Genomic DNA, 15,513 nt, shown 5'->3' on the forward strand with positions numbered 1-15,513 from the left:
TTGAATTGCCACATCATTTCATAACAACTTTTCATCTAGAATTTTGTTCCCTTTTCTATGTTCTTTTCTAGCATATTCAATGAATCTGGACGTAATCCCTTCGATCTCTGCAATGGGAATCTCATGCAGGTTCTTCATCTGCTCTTCCAAGTGAAGGACCTGATCAAAGGCTGCAAGAAGGGTTGTCTCCCACTCGTGCTCTAGTTCTTTTGTTCTCTTGATCAGGAACATAATAGCATACATCTGATTTCGCTGCTTTTCTGTGATCATGTTCTCCTCTTTGCAAAAAATAACCTTGATCCTATCTTCCAATTCTTGGACATCCACATCTGTTTCGATCTCTATCCTTCTGTAAAGGATTGTACATAATACATCAAACACCTTATCCTGGATAGGATGGATAGTTTTCTCCACTCGACTGCATCTACTATTGATGTCCTCGAATAGAACTTCCTTCATTTGGAGCAAAGCTGACCATTGTAGAAGATTATGGGTTCCTCCACCAATTATCTTCTCTTGTGCTAAAACTTGTCTTGATGTCCTTCTTACCACTTGTAATACAGGGATGACAATATCTCTAGTGTGAGTGAAGGCATCCACAGTCACCACTAGATTATGAATGATCTCAAGGACTTGGATAGCTCTGTGGACTGTCTTCATCATTCTTGCTACAAATTCGATGGCTACCTTGTAGGATCCATCAATCCATGTACTCATGAGTTGGGCTAAGTTCTTCATCTTTTCTGCCTCATTTATTGACTCAGGAGGGAGTGCCTGCAAGGGTGAGACTGTTGGATCCTGTCGTCTTAACGACTGATTAAGATGGCTAAAATAATTCCTCCAAGCATTAACCTCCTTTTCCAACCTTTTATTCTTTTCCATTTCTTCCTTTAGTTTATCATTAACTGCTTTCACTGAATCGATCGTTTCTTCCATGGCTTGCTTGGAGGTAAGTGGACCAAGATCAAATGTCTCTAAATCATATTCTTCTACCATAATCTCATCATTGTACTTCTCCACTGCTGGTGTAGCTATTTGTATCTTCTGGGATCCTGCATCATCTCTAATTACCTTTGACATCTTTGTAGCCTTTTTCCTTTCAATCTCTTCTTGAGAGTTTCCTAGAAGACTTTCCAAATCAAATACTTGCTCTTCATCTTCAACCATAACTACCCTCGTAAGTCTTTCTTTTAGCCAATCTGGAATGGAAGATTTTCTCTCTCTTACTTGTATTTCCTTAGGCAAAGGCCCCTCAGCTCTGAAAGGAGATGTTGCTTCATCATCATTCTTTTCTTCTTGTTGCTCATTAGCACCAACTTGGAGAGGAAGAGACTGACTTGATGAGTGCTGAGGTGTTCATTCTGCATTGTGGATTCAATAGACTCATCTACTTCATACACCTTCTCTCTTTGATCCTCTCCTTGGCCTAGCTCCTTTTCATGTCTAGAAGAAGTACTCGATGGATGATCAGGATTCACCTTTTGTTTCTTCTTGGATGGTTCTCTCTTTTCAGGTCCCTCCTTTCTCTTTGACCCCTTGGAATGAGAAGTGTTCTCACTTACACTCGCTTCTCCTTCTTCTGTTCTTGCTTCTAGGCTGAATGTCATGGCTACATTGTGTTCCTTCAATTTTTGACATTGGACATCTACCCATCTATGAGTACAACTCAAAACTGGGTCCATCAATGCTCTTAAGTCTGCGACTTCTTGCTCATCCCAATCTATCTTCACTTCCTTGTCTTCCTTCTCATAGGAGGATTGGATATATCTACCACTGTCCTATGCTTGATCAGCTACTCTATAAACCTTACATTTTTTGATAAGATCCAAAGGTAATCTAGATTCTAGAGTGCATCTTCCTTTTGACCTCCACATCATCCTGAACATTCATCCAGAAGTCCTCCACTTGAAACACATGCCTGTACTTTTTCCCAACTGTTTCTTCCATATGACCATATGGATCAAAATTCTCTCTTGAGGCAAAGGATGTGAATGAATACATAGATAGTTCCTTTTCGGCATCTTCGGTTGCTTGAGAATTAGGACATACTTCAATTGAATTTCCCAGTGAAATAGGTATGGGGATACCATTCCCATGCTTATGTCTTGATGCTTTAGCACAAGCTGCCAACTGTCTAGTCACTTCAAGTAATATTATTCTATCCGTAGGATATCTTGGCAACATATAAGGAGGTGAAGGACATCCATGGACCCCAGTGTAGGTAAATTTAGGAAATTGAATGAACCATGCACCATGTTTCTTCACGAATTCTTGTGCTTCTAGAGATAGTCGATGGTGGATCCCTCCTTGTAATGTCCTGGTGATATGCATTGTGAAAGTATCGTTGACTAGCTTGTAGTAATTCTTAGGTGGATGATGCATTTGAGCATAAGAATCACATACTCTTATCTCTTCGGGTCCTCTCTCAACAACTCCTTTGTGCGGTAATCCTACATATTCAAAACATCTGGCTAAAGAATATATAACATATGAACTCATGTGGAATGACTTAGTAGGGACTAGCCTCCACAACTGGACATCTAGGTTGTTGCTAATAATTCTGGCCCAATTGAACATTCCCTTTTCTTGAACGATCACCTGTATAAAGAAGAACATCCACTTGTCGAAAAAGAAGGCTTGAGAGGCACCTATAATCCGGTTGACCATGGTTATTAAGTCTCTGAACTCCTCTTGGAAATCAATTTTGGGGGTATTAGGTATCTTATTCAAGCGAGGCCTACTCTTGAGTAACCAATTCTTATTGATGAAGTTCGATTAGGTATCCGGGTCATCTTCGTAGATAGACTTAGCTCCTTCTAAGCTCTTGTAAATCATATCTCTCTGTTCCGAAAGATGAAAAGCTTCACTTATAGCTTCTTCTGAAAGATAGGGGAGGATAGTTCCATCCTTGGCTACGATTGTCCTTGAATGTGAATCATAGTGCCTGGCACATTCAATCATTAGCTCATGACATCTAACCGCAGGAGGGAAGCTTGCGGCCTTGATGGTGCCACTCTCAATTATCTTCTTGACTATGGGTGATGGCTTGCCGATGTAGGGTGCTTCTCGAAACTTCTTCACATTGAAGTTCCCTAAGTTGGTGTCTCCAATATTGCTCCATTTGGATATGATCCTTGTCTCCAAGTCCTCACTCTTTCGATCTTCTTTAATGAGAGCCTGCCGGGTAGCGGATCCACTTAACTTGGAGGCCGCCATTTGCTACCTCCAAAAAGCCTTAAGTTAGGTTTAGGTATATGTAATATTCCTCTTAAACTTTTTTTTGTTTTTTAGACCAATAATAAACATCAACCAACAGATAACCTGTTAAGGTTAGAGAAATAATCCAAACTGCTGAAAGGGAACCCTTCCACCTTTTGTTCACCGAGAGCCCAATCTCCCAGGGTGAGAGCATACGGTGTTCCGGGGATTGTTAGCACCATAAATCAAATTGAAATTACAATGCACAGGCAGCAAGCCAGCCCCTTCTGCTTATCCAGCAGGATAGAAATGAACTCTTGGTGGTAAACCAGCCAAGGGAAATAACAAGAAACTGAAACTCAATCACTCTACTGCGTATTTCAGCGGGAGGACATTACCTTAAGCTATCATTCTACCACATATTTCAGTGGGAGGACAATTGCATAAAACTTATCACTCGACCACTTATTCAGTGGGAGGACTAAGTAAACTGAATTACAAAGCAAGAAGGCGGCTAAGCCAGTCTCTTCCACTTATGCAGTGGGAATTACAAATAAGAACAACAAGAATGATCAATCAGTACTATTGAAACAATCTTACAAAATAGAGATATGAGATAAGATAAGAAGCTTAATGCTGATCTCAAACAATCCACTATCAAAATCACACCACACTTGAACGCTACTGCTGTTCTAATTCTGCAAGCTAGAAAACACACTATCCAACCACTACCGGAAACACCAAAACACTCATAACTTTCTCAAAACTAACTGGAATCACACCAAATAAAATGCAAATGACTAATATAACATAGGCAACCAATCCAATACCTCAAACTCACAACTTGGAAGCCTCGAATGTGTTGCACGCATCCCAAGATAATTCTGAAAATGGCGCTACAGAAGCAAACTTCGATTTGCAACCAAAAATTGTGATGACCACCAAAAGCCACGCCAAGATAGGAGAATGATTGTCTTCCCAATACACTTCCAAAGAGCCAATACCCAGAACGATGCAATCACTTGGTCAAGAGGTATGAGCAAAATATGGTTTCGGCAACTCCGCGACCAGCAACAAGGAGACACTTCAAAATCCACGCAAAACTCTCCACAATTTGCAGAACACTCACGGACAACATTGGAATTACAGGAACACAGCTAGGTACTATCTTCCAAGTACGGAATTGAGGCTTAGCTAGGAAGCCACACTTCAAAGCTCAGATTTTCAATCGCCAAACTGGCAGCATAACAATGCAATTTCATAAGATATCCAAATGGGAGGCCAAACACCTGTATTTATAGTTTTTTCCCTCTAAAATTCAAATGTAAATGCTCCCAAATTCACCTCTCCAATTTGCATTTTATTTCACTATCACATGGTGTCCAAATGACATTTCGTTTCATTTCCCAAGGTGGGCGCCCAAGTTGCGTTTTTACCAATAAATTAAACAAGTTCGAACTTGCCTAAGTCTTCAATAATAATATAATGCATTCTTCAAATTTCAATGCCTAACTTAGGAAAATATAACATTGATATTAGATATAAATATGTATTTTCCTAAGTCGCCTAATACATCATTAATCAGTAATAAAACAATTAAATATTAAACCTGAGGATAAGGAAATAATGTTTAATTAAATCACTTATGACTCCAATACTAATTATCAACAAAATCCAAGATGAAGCTGAGCAATGAAGACCACTTAACTGCTAGAGGATTAGGACCCTGTCCAAACTGCTAAAAATAGAATTGCTCAATACTGCCACTTACTAAGAATAGTAAGTTATGAAATACTCCTCCGAAAAACATGATCTTCGCACCCGGAGAAAGAGCTTGGAAAGCTCAGTGAGACAACATCATCCAAGCAACCAAACCCTAATTTACTAAAAATAATAAGTTCTCACTTCACCAAAGAATCAAATGCATGTTATACCACCCTGGAGCTCATGAAAAACCCAGAAGGAAAGCATAGATAGAACTGAAGAATTCCCTCCTGGTAAACCCTAAAAAGCTCGAGCATAACTCCACAAAAGCTGGAAACCCTAATTCTCCTTTCCAAATAGCCTGCGGGTCTCTGGAATAGGCCAATGGACCACTGAACTAATCGTTGCGGAGAAGGGGACATTACAATCCGCCCTTCCCAAATTGCTTGTCCTCAAGCAATGCCATCACAATTCCCGAAAATTATAAACTAATCCACACCAAAGCAAGTATGATCCCAAGGTCCCATGCCCGTCTCAAGAAGAACCCACCATGCTGAAGTTGCGCTACTCTGATGACATCAGTGAAAACATCACGCCAAAACTGCACTAACCTCCCTTGTAACTCCAAAATGTTACCATCCATGATGCTCAGATTGAAAAATCTTGAAGGATTGACATCACTATCGTGCAGCATCTCATGTCCAGAAAGCTCTGAGTAATCAATATCAACAATGCCACTATCTATCACAAGCCTAGGCAATAGGAAATAAAGTCTACACAACTCACAATCAAACTCCACAACATATCTCCCTAAGGTGTCAAGCGGAGCCATGACTGTAAATGTGGCTTCTCCAAATCTCCCTGCAAAGATGAAAACAATCCTTTGCAAGAGCTCAACAACCTCATCCCCATAGCTCCACATGAATCTACTAGGCCTCAATTGAATTATTCTGATACAACCATGGAGACTTCTGAAATCTCTTATAGTTCCTACTTCAAGCACCTTAGAATGATGAACCATAGAGAGCAAAGGTTCGCTGTCCTAATCATAAGTAGAAGAGAGGGCATAAGAATAACCACTAGTTAGAGCTTGAACACTTCCCATACACAGATACTGATAGCCCCAACTTGCCATACCTCTCACCTGAAACCTTAAACCTGTCCTGCCAAGAGACTGTGAAGTCTGAAAAAGAGTACACCAGCAGCTCACCAAGTCTGAAATGGTTGACTTGAGATCTGATTTTAGGAAAATCAACATCCAAGAAGATGAACAGCTGTTGCAACACAGGAAATCACCGTCCAAAACAACACATATGCTCATGTTCAAGGCTGGAAATATCTTCTCTAGTGACTCCAACTCCGCATGGAACCATCCTTTGCTCATAATATCTTCCCAATCCACTAGTTGATGAGCAAAAGGAACCAAATGGCTGGTAAAGAAGGGAACAACACCATCAAGTCTGAAAATTTGTTCCTTATCCCTCCAAAGATCCTTCTTTCCACATGTAATAAGATCCATCAGACCATGTTGACGATCTCGAGCTTGGATACCCAACCGAAAGTGATTTTCAATACACTGAAAAGAAAACTCAACACATTCCCAAGTGATAGTGAGGACCAAATGCATACTTAAGAAATTGATGTCTCCTCTAGTGAACCCTTGAAGCCTAACCATGAAAGCTTCAACAACATTGGAATATGGAGCAAATGTTGTCCTCAAATCCAACTCCCAAAATGGATTGGTATGAGCCTTATTATCGTTCAACCCATGGATTAGGTTATCAAGCATGCAATCACCACGTTTTGGTCCTTCTTTCTCCCCTACTCCATGTGTAACAAGTCTGAAATCTTCACTCCTTGCTGCTGCAATGAAACCTTGTACGACAACTAAATTGGGTTTCGACAACACGTTGATGTCAAAGATATCGAAGTCATCCATCATGAAGAGAGGGTTATCATAACTTTTCTCAATACCCACTTCAAAGAAAGGGTTATCAAGAACCTGGAAGCCATCCCAATCATAAGAATACAAAGATGGTGTACTGCTGACAGGCTGTAAGAAAAAATCAGAACTTTGTTTCTTGCAATTGCTGCTCCCATAGCTGCTCCAAGACTCTTATCTAACTCCACCAACTAGTTGAAAATGCTCAATATCATAAATAAGATTAGACTTCACTAATTCTTTGAGCCTTAGATTACAATCAAAATTTCCATTCTTGTCTTCAATGACTCCTTGGTTGTCCCTAGTCTCACACCCCACATCATCCACGTGATGACATTGCTCAACACCAAGATCATGATCAACACTGTGCACTAATAGATCTGATTTATGTTCAAGAACACCATCAGACCCTTCAATATCAGGAGTCTTATAGACTTTTAAATCTGCTTCCACCCCATTGTCACTTTGATCAAATGAGAAGGCAGCCCCAAGATCAAGTGTAACGTCACCATTGGCTGCTAATATAGAATCATCATCAAGTTCCATTTCATCGTCCGGATCAAAGGGAAATTCATCCCACATGGTCTCCTCATCGTCCTTACTTGCCTTCACACCTGGATCCCAAATACTAAAAGGCTGATTACTTTGCTCAGTTAAGAAGTGCTCACCATAGCTCCAAGTATCATCCAACTTAAATCTTGAATCTTCTGTTGGTTTCCACACATTGTTATTTTGACCAAGTGCAATGCTAGAAGCAAGTGATGTTCCATCTTCCCACTCAAAAAGTGGATTGTCGTATGTTTTCACTATACCAATCTCAAACAATGGGTTATCAACAATCTGAAAATTATTTCCTTTTTCCAACTTAGACCAACTATCTTGCTGTCCTAAATCTGAAAATTCCAATTTAGGACACTGCTTCAAGTCAAAGACTTTCAAAATTTGGTCAAGCTCATTCTTCAAACTATGAGTCTCAACCCCATTATTTTGAAATGCAATTTTTGATTGGTCCTCTAAATCTGCCCCTTGAATGTCATCATTTTGGTATATTTTAAACTCACAAAATAGGACAGCCTCTTGGTCATTAGGAACTTCATCATTAGCTGCAATATTTTCAGATTCATGACATGAATCTCCATCCAACAATCTGTTAACCTTTTGCTCCTATTTAATATCTTCAATTTTCATCTGCTCTTCCTCTAGAAGCACATGAGTGTATTCAACACTAGCTCCATAAGGAACATTAAGAGATTCATCATGCACAACCTCAATTACTGTTTTGTCATCTTCTTCTGGCAATGGTCTCAAGGACAAATAATTGTCCAACTTTTGAACCCACGATCTAGCAGAACTCTTATCACTACTGTCAAAGTTGGCTAGAGTAACCTTGCCAAGGGCTTGCTGATAATCTAGTGGAGCATGAGGGTGATTATCATATCTTCCACCTCTTTTTATCTTTTGGTTCATAAACTGGTTAAAGGTGAGGATATTTCGGATCTCTGCAGGGAGAGAAGCATACTCCAAGTAACTATTCCTTATTTCATCCATTGTTGATATCTCAGTTTCAGCTTGAGGCACCTCCTTGGCTAGGAAGACAGGTTGCAAAGGCCTTGGTACTAACCCTCTAGGTGTTCCTCCATTGTTGTTAGCTTGGAGTCCATTAGTGGGCTGATTAGGAGTCCCACCATAATTCTGATTAAGTTTGGCCAGCAATTGGGACATCATGTTCATCATGGTTTCAAATTTTCTTTCCACTCTACAATAAGGACCCTCATTTTGTTCTGCTGTTCTCTCTGCCATAGAATCAACCACCGTTTCTCTGTCACTCAAGGAGAACTTTGATCGCTTGGAACACACAGGCTGGTAGGAAAACCAGCTCTGATACCACTGTAATATTCCTCTTAAACTTTTTTTTGTTTTCTGGACCAATAATAAACATCAACCAACAGATAACCCGTTAAGGTTAGAGAAATAATCCAAACTGCTAAAAGGGAACCCTTCCACCTTTTGTTCACTGAGAGCCCAATCTGGGAGGGTGAGAGCATATGGTGTTTTGGGGATCGTTAGCACCATAATCAAATTGAAATTACAATGCACGGGCGGCAAGCCAGCCCCTTCTGCTTATCCAACAGGATAGAAACTGAACTCTTGGCGGTAAACCAACCAAGGGAAATAACAAGAAATTGAAACTCAATAACTCTACCGCGTATTTCAACAGGAGGACATTACATTAAGCTATCACTCTACCACATATTTCAGCGGGAGGACAATTGCATAAAACTTATCACTCGACCACTTATTCAGTGAGAGGACTGAGTACATAAACTGAATTACAAAGCAAGAAGGCGGCTAAGCCAACCTCTTCCACTTATGCAGTGAGAATTACAAATAAGAACAGCAAGAATGATTGATTAGTATTATTGAAACAATCTTACAAAATAGAGATATGAGATAAGATAAGAAGCTTAATGCTGATCTCAAACAATCCACTATCAAAATCACACCACACTTGAACGCTACTGCTGTTCTAATTCTGCAATCTAGAAAACACACTATCCAGCCACTACTGGAAACACCAAAACACTCGTAACTTTCTCAAAACTAACTGGAATCACACCAAATAAAATGCAAATGACTAATATAACATAGGCAACCAATCCAATACCACAAACTTGGAACTTGGAAGCTCTGGATGTGTTGCACGCATCCCAAGGTAAGTCTGAAAATGGTGCTACAACAGAAAACTTAGATTTGCAACCAAAAATTGTGATGACCACCAAAAGCCATGCCAAGATAGGAGAATGATTGTCTTCCCAATACGCTTCCAAAGAGCCGATACCCAGAACGATGCAATCACTTGGTCAAGAGGTATGAGCAAAATATGGTTTCAGCAACTCCGCGACCAGCAACAAGGAGACACTCCAAAATCCATGCAAAACTCTCCACAATTTGCAGAACACTCATGGACAACACTGGAATTACAGGAACACAGCTAGGTACTATCTTCCAAGTACGAAACTAAGATTTAGCTAGGAAGCCACACTTCGAAGCTTAGATTTTCAATCGCCAAACTGACAACATAACAATGCAATTTCATAAGATATCCAAATGGGAGGCTAAGCACCTATATTTATAGTTTTTTCCCTTTGAAATTCAAATGTAAATGCTCCCAAATTCACCTCTCCAATTTGCATTTCATTTCACTATCACATGGTGTCCAAATGACATTTCGTTTCATTTCCCAAGGTGGGCGCCTGTTGTGACGTTTTCACACATCGCCCCATTGCAAATGGGGACCCATGTTTTTTTTTGCTTTTTAGGGTTTGTTTTTGGTCTTCTAGGGTTTTGTTAGTTGGCCTTTGCATTTTGAGTGTCGCCCAGGTGATCACATAGGGTAGCAAGTCCGGCTTGAGTGAGGTCCTGATCCTGAAATTTGGCTAAGTCTGGAATGTCCTGATCCTGAAATTTGACTAAGTCTGGAAACTGAAAAACCTCCAAAAACTAGATTTTGCAATATAACTCTTGGAGGTCTGAAACCACTCTCAAACATCCTGAAAGTATATATGGAATATAACTTAAAGTATAAGACTTATACTGAAATGTTATATTCCATTAAAATTATCCTAATAGAGAGTTCGAAAAGTCAAATTTCGCTCCTGTCCCTCCCAGGAGGACCAAGGCGAAGCGCTCCTGTCCCTCACCAAGGGACCAGAGCGAAAATACTTATTTGAGCCATTCCTGACCGTGTTTGGACGAATTGAGACATCAAGGGCATGGTGAAGGACGAAATGAGCATGATAGAGCATCCAGACTTGATCAAAAACAATGAAATGATGAAGTTTTTACCTAGAGGGTCAAATTCGCTCCTGTCCCTCACTGAAGGACCAGAGCGAAATTCTTCATAAGCTACGATCTGGGCAAAGATCAAGCAAGTTTTATGTTTGAAGGTAAGAAAGGAGATGAATTGAACCCATTGAAGACAAATTGAAGATTATTAAACGTCAACAAGGGACCCAAATGCCCAAGTTCGCTCCTGTCCCTCTCCAAGGGACCAGAGCGATTTTTGTCTTAGACAAATTTCTTGCCAAGTTACAATGAATTCCAAGGCATGGATGAATGAAAGGGGACATTACGAGACTGTTGAAGATAAATTTGGAAGCTGGCGAAGTGTGATGGAGACTACAAGTACAAATTCGCTCCTGTCCCTCTCCAAGGGACCAGGGCGATATCTTAGTTATGTTGCCTTTTCCTCCAAATTCAAGACACTTCAAGGCGAAGTACAAGGTGGCAAAGATGTTTTAAGGTGTCTCAATCAAGCACAAAGTTACGAAGATCACCAAAGTGAAAGATTTGCATCAAGACACCTAATTCGCTCCTGTCCCTTAGGAAGGGACCAGAGCGATATTTCCATAAAGGCATAGATTTCAAAAGTTTCAAGCGTCCAAGGTGTTCAAAGGGACTTCATTCTACGCAATGAAAGTGATGGCAAATTGGTCGAAACAAGGACAAACTCAAAACCTTGAAGTTCGCTCCTGTCCCTCAGGAAGGGACCAGAGCGATATCTATTATATTTGCCAATTCATGTAAAATTCATGCCAAGTAAAGGTTTTGCAAGGTGGTAAAAGGTCTAAGGCGTCCTTCGAAGGTGATATACCAAAGGCTTCAAACGTCAAACGATCACCAATTTGTATAAAGAGCCTATATCGCTCCTGTCCTTTGGACAAGGACCAAAGCGATTTTCATCAAAACACTCATGTCCCGTCAAAATCATGTCAAGGCAAGTTTATGCTAGATCAAGAACGTCCTTTAAGAGGCAATGAACGAAGAACGAAGAACAAAAGTTTGCAAATTTGAGCCAGGACACTAAGATCGCTCCTGTCCCTCAGGAAGGGACCAGGGCGATATTTGCTAAGTCACTTGTTATTCTTCAAAGATTATGACAAAACAAAGTTGCAAAGGGTCTAAAACGCCATTTGGAAGGCAATGAACGAGGAGTTAGAATCAAAAACGATGAATTTCAAGCTAGAAGACAAGGATCGCTCCTGTCCCTCTCCAAGGGACCAGGGCGATGATCCTCCAAACATTGAATTTGCCTTGTGAAAGTCAAGTAAGACAGGCGTGGAGTAAAGAAACAATGTTATTTGTCGCCTATGATAGAGATTGGAGGTCAAAAAATGCAAGGATCAAGACAAAGTTGATGGATCGCTCCTGTCCCTCAGTCAGGGACCAGGGCGATGAGGTACGTATCTTTCATCTTCAAAATTTGGCGCTCAAACAAATATTTTTGAATCTATTTTAAATGCTAAAATTTGATAAATTAAAAGATTCAATTAATTAGCATTTAAATATTGCGTTTGATATTTATTAATTATTTTTGCCTTTGTAAAAATCGAATTTGACAATTTAAAAATGAAGGCATTTAATAATTAATTATTAATTTAATAAAAATCAAAGGGAGCGCTTGGTATTTCATTGTTTTATGAAAGTCGGCCTTGGTTTTTTTTATTAAAAATGGCTTTTAATTATCTTTGTTTTCACCAAGTCGGCCTAAGGTAATGCATGAGGAAAGTGCTTATAAAAGGAGGTGTTTATTTCATTTTTAAATCATTATTCAAGCATCCTCTTTCATATGCGAATTTCAAAGGGAAGGTGCAAGCATTATCAAAGGAGTTCGAGTTTCAAGTTAGGCGAACTTGCCAAGGACATTGAAGAACACATCAAAGATATCCCCAAGGGTAGCGAATTGACAAAGAGGACGTTTATTATCCTTCAAGATCACGTTGAAGCTATCAAATTTTGATTTTTGCCTAGGCAAATTCTTTGTTTTGCATGTTAGAGTTAAGCTCTCAAGTAAGGTATGGCAAGATCTCTTGTTTTAATTTCGAATTTTGATCGTCATTGCCTTAAGCTTGAATTTTGAATTTTGAATTGTATTGGCCCAATTGTTTTTTAGGAAATAATAACTCAAGGATTTATTATGAGGTTTCCTAAAATTAATTTAATCTATGTTATATATTGCAAAATCATGTTTCTAATTTTGAAATGTTGTGTAGGCATCAAATGGAGATCTCATCAAGGAAAATCAAGCCGGATCAAGGACGGTCTTCGCGGGGACGACCTTCTTTGGACTAACGTCATCAAGGGCAACCTCTTTCAATCCAGCATTCCAAGGCGAGGTACATCATCGTCTTGCACATCAAGGACAAAAGGAGTTAGAACAAGAGTTAATTAAAGATAGCCTCTCAACGACATCAAATTGAATATCTAGCAAGCTACAAGTGTCAGATGAGGTGGCATCCCAGTCATCACTCCTCCAGTCAGTGTGGTCCACCTCAGCATGTCCAGATTCAATGTACTTAACTCATGGAAGGTGACACAAACTCCGATGTACCTACCCCGGCTATCCATTGGTCGATTTTTCTAGAGAGGACATGTGTCCAAGCAATACAATTTTATCATTGGTCAAGCATTAAATGTTATGTAATGGTTGTAACAAACCCTAATTAGGGTTTTCATTGTAAAATCTTGGCCATTGATCTTGAATTGATCTAAGCCATCAAATTGTATTGTGGGCACTATATAAGCCCAGGCATTTCATTTGTAAAGGCTAATTAGCAATAAATTAGCAATTGTTAGAGATAGTATGTAAATAGTTAGAATAGTTAGAGAATAGTTGGAAGCAATTAGAGTAGAATAGGAGGACAAGGCAAGAAATTGTGGCCATTGATTGTAAACAAACTCCATTTTCATTGAAGTAATGGTGAAGTGTGTCGTTTCTTGCAATTTGCATGGTTTCTTGTTGAGTCTTCAATCCTAGATGGTAGATGATTAGATGAATGGAGGAAATGCGATTGATTAATGGTGGAATTCGTACATCCATACTACTAGCAGTTTGTTGATTGCAGACTTGCCTTGCGTAGTCAACTGGAATCATTCAGCCTAAGCTCAATTTCAATTTGTCACTTCTTCATTGATATGCATCAACTTGATGGTGTCTATGCCTGTGGTGATGATTTGAACATCATAAAGCTTCCCTTAGAAGATCGCACTAGCCTTGTGTAGATGTTCCATTGATGTCAAAACAAGACCTAGTTGGAGTTTCATCAAAAATCAAATCATTGCTCCTACATTCTTAGTATTAGGATTAGATCCTCTCTTCACCCCCTTCCTTTTTCCCTTTTTTTAATCTAAGTTAGTGAGAGCTTGTGTTCTAGCAAAGTAGATCGGAAATTCAATCACCAAATGTAAGTCCCCTTGTGATTCCAGCAAATCACATCATACCACGGCAAGCTTATCCACACGTAGAGACCCTACATCAAAGAACCTTGGAGTCATCCTGATTGATCCTTTTTCGCGATATCTTCAGCAATCGGAGGCTTTATTCAAGAGAGGATAAGGTACCCTTGGGTATTTTATTCTGTGTTAGGCAGTGTACAAAATACACGTCAACAGCGCCCAAGTTGCATTTTTACCAATAATTTAAACAAGTTCGAACTTGCCTAAGTCTTCAATAATAACATAATGCATTCTTCAAATTTCAATGCCTAACTTAGGAAAATAAACATTGATATTAGATATAAATATGTCTTTTCCTAAGTCGCGCAATATATCATTAATCAGTAATAAAATAATTAAATATTAAACCTTAGGATAAGGAAATAATATTTAATTAAATCACTCATGACTCCAATACTGATTATCAACAAAATTTAGGATGAAGCTGAGCAATGAAGACCACTGAACTGCTACAGGATTAGGACCCTGTCCAAACTACTAAAAATAGAATTGCTCAATATTGCCACTTACTAAAAATAGTAAGTCATGAAATACTCCTCCGAAAAACATGATCTTCGCACCCAGAGAAAGAGCTTGGAAAGCTCAGTGAGACAACATCATCCAAGTAGCCAAACCCCAACTTACTAAAAATAGTAAGTTCTCACTTCACCAAAGAATCAAATGCATGTTATACCACCCTGGAGCTCATGAAAAACCCAGAAGGAAAGCATAGATAGAACTGAAGAATTCCCTCCTGGTAAACCCTAAAAAGCTTGAGCAGAACTCCACAAAAGTTGGAAACCCTAATTCTTCTTTCCAAATAGCCTATGGGTCTTCGGAATAGGCCAATGGACCACTGAACTAATCACTGCGGAGAAGGGGACATTACAAGCTCTCTGTTCCAGAAGATGAAAAGCTTCACTTATAGCTTCTTTTGAAAGATAGGCGAGGGTAGTTCCATCCTTGGCTACGATTGTCCTTGAATGTGAATCATAGTGCCTGGCACATTCAATCATTGGCTCATGACATCTGACTGCGGGAGGGAAGCCTGTGGCCTTGATGATGCCACTCCCAATTATCTTCTTGGCTATGGGTGATGGCTTGCCAATGTAGGGTACTTCTCGAAACTTCTTCACATTGAAGTTCCCTAAGTTGGTGTCTCCAATACTGCTCCATTTGGATACGATCCTTGTCTCCAAGTCGTCAAAATCTTCTTTAATAAGAGCCTGCCGGGTAGTGGATCCACTTGCCTTGGGGGCCGCCATTTGCTACCTTCAAAAAGGCTTTAGTTAGGTTTAGGTATAGTACCCTAGATAGGTGATTTGAGATCTTTTAAAGAAACAATTGAACTTTAATTTGAAAATAAAATGATAAACCCTTAAAATTATGATTTT

The 15,513-nt window shown here is 39.5% G+C and overlaps 1 protein-coding gene across 3 annotated transcripts in view; it reads left to right on the forward strand.

Moving 5' to 3' along the window:
• LOC131065718 (protein WHAT'S THIS FACTOR 1 homolog, chloroplastic) overlaps positions 1–15,513 on the forward strand; it is a 59,571-nt gene that overhangs the window by 22,705 nt on the left and 21,353 nt on the right. Inside the window, exon 2 of one of the 3 annotated variants that reach the window (XM_059209279.1) lies at positions 12,898–14,125. The exons of the other annotated variants lie outside the window; for them this stretch is intronic. The gene's annotated coding sequence lies outside the window, so the exon portion shown is untranslated. Of the gene's footprint in view, positions 1–12,897; positions 14,126–15,513 lie in introns of those variants that run through there. 3 annotated transcript variants of the gene reach the window in all.

The sequence above is a fragment of the Cryptomeria japonica genome, chromosome 7, assembly GCF_030272615.1.
Source record: "Cryptomeria japonica chromosome 7, Sugi_1.0, whole genome shotgun sequence".
In the NCBI taxonomy this organism is placed as follows: Eukaryota; Viridiplantae; Streptophyta; class Pinopsida; order Cupressales; family Cupressaceae; genus Cryptomeria; species Cryptomeria japonica.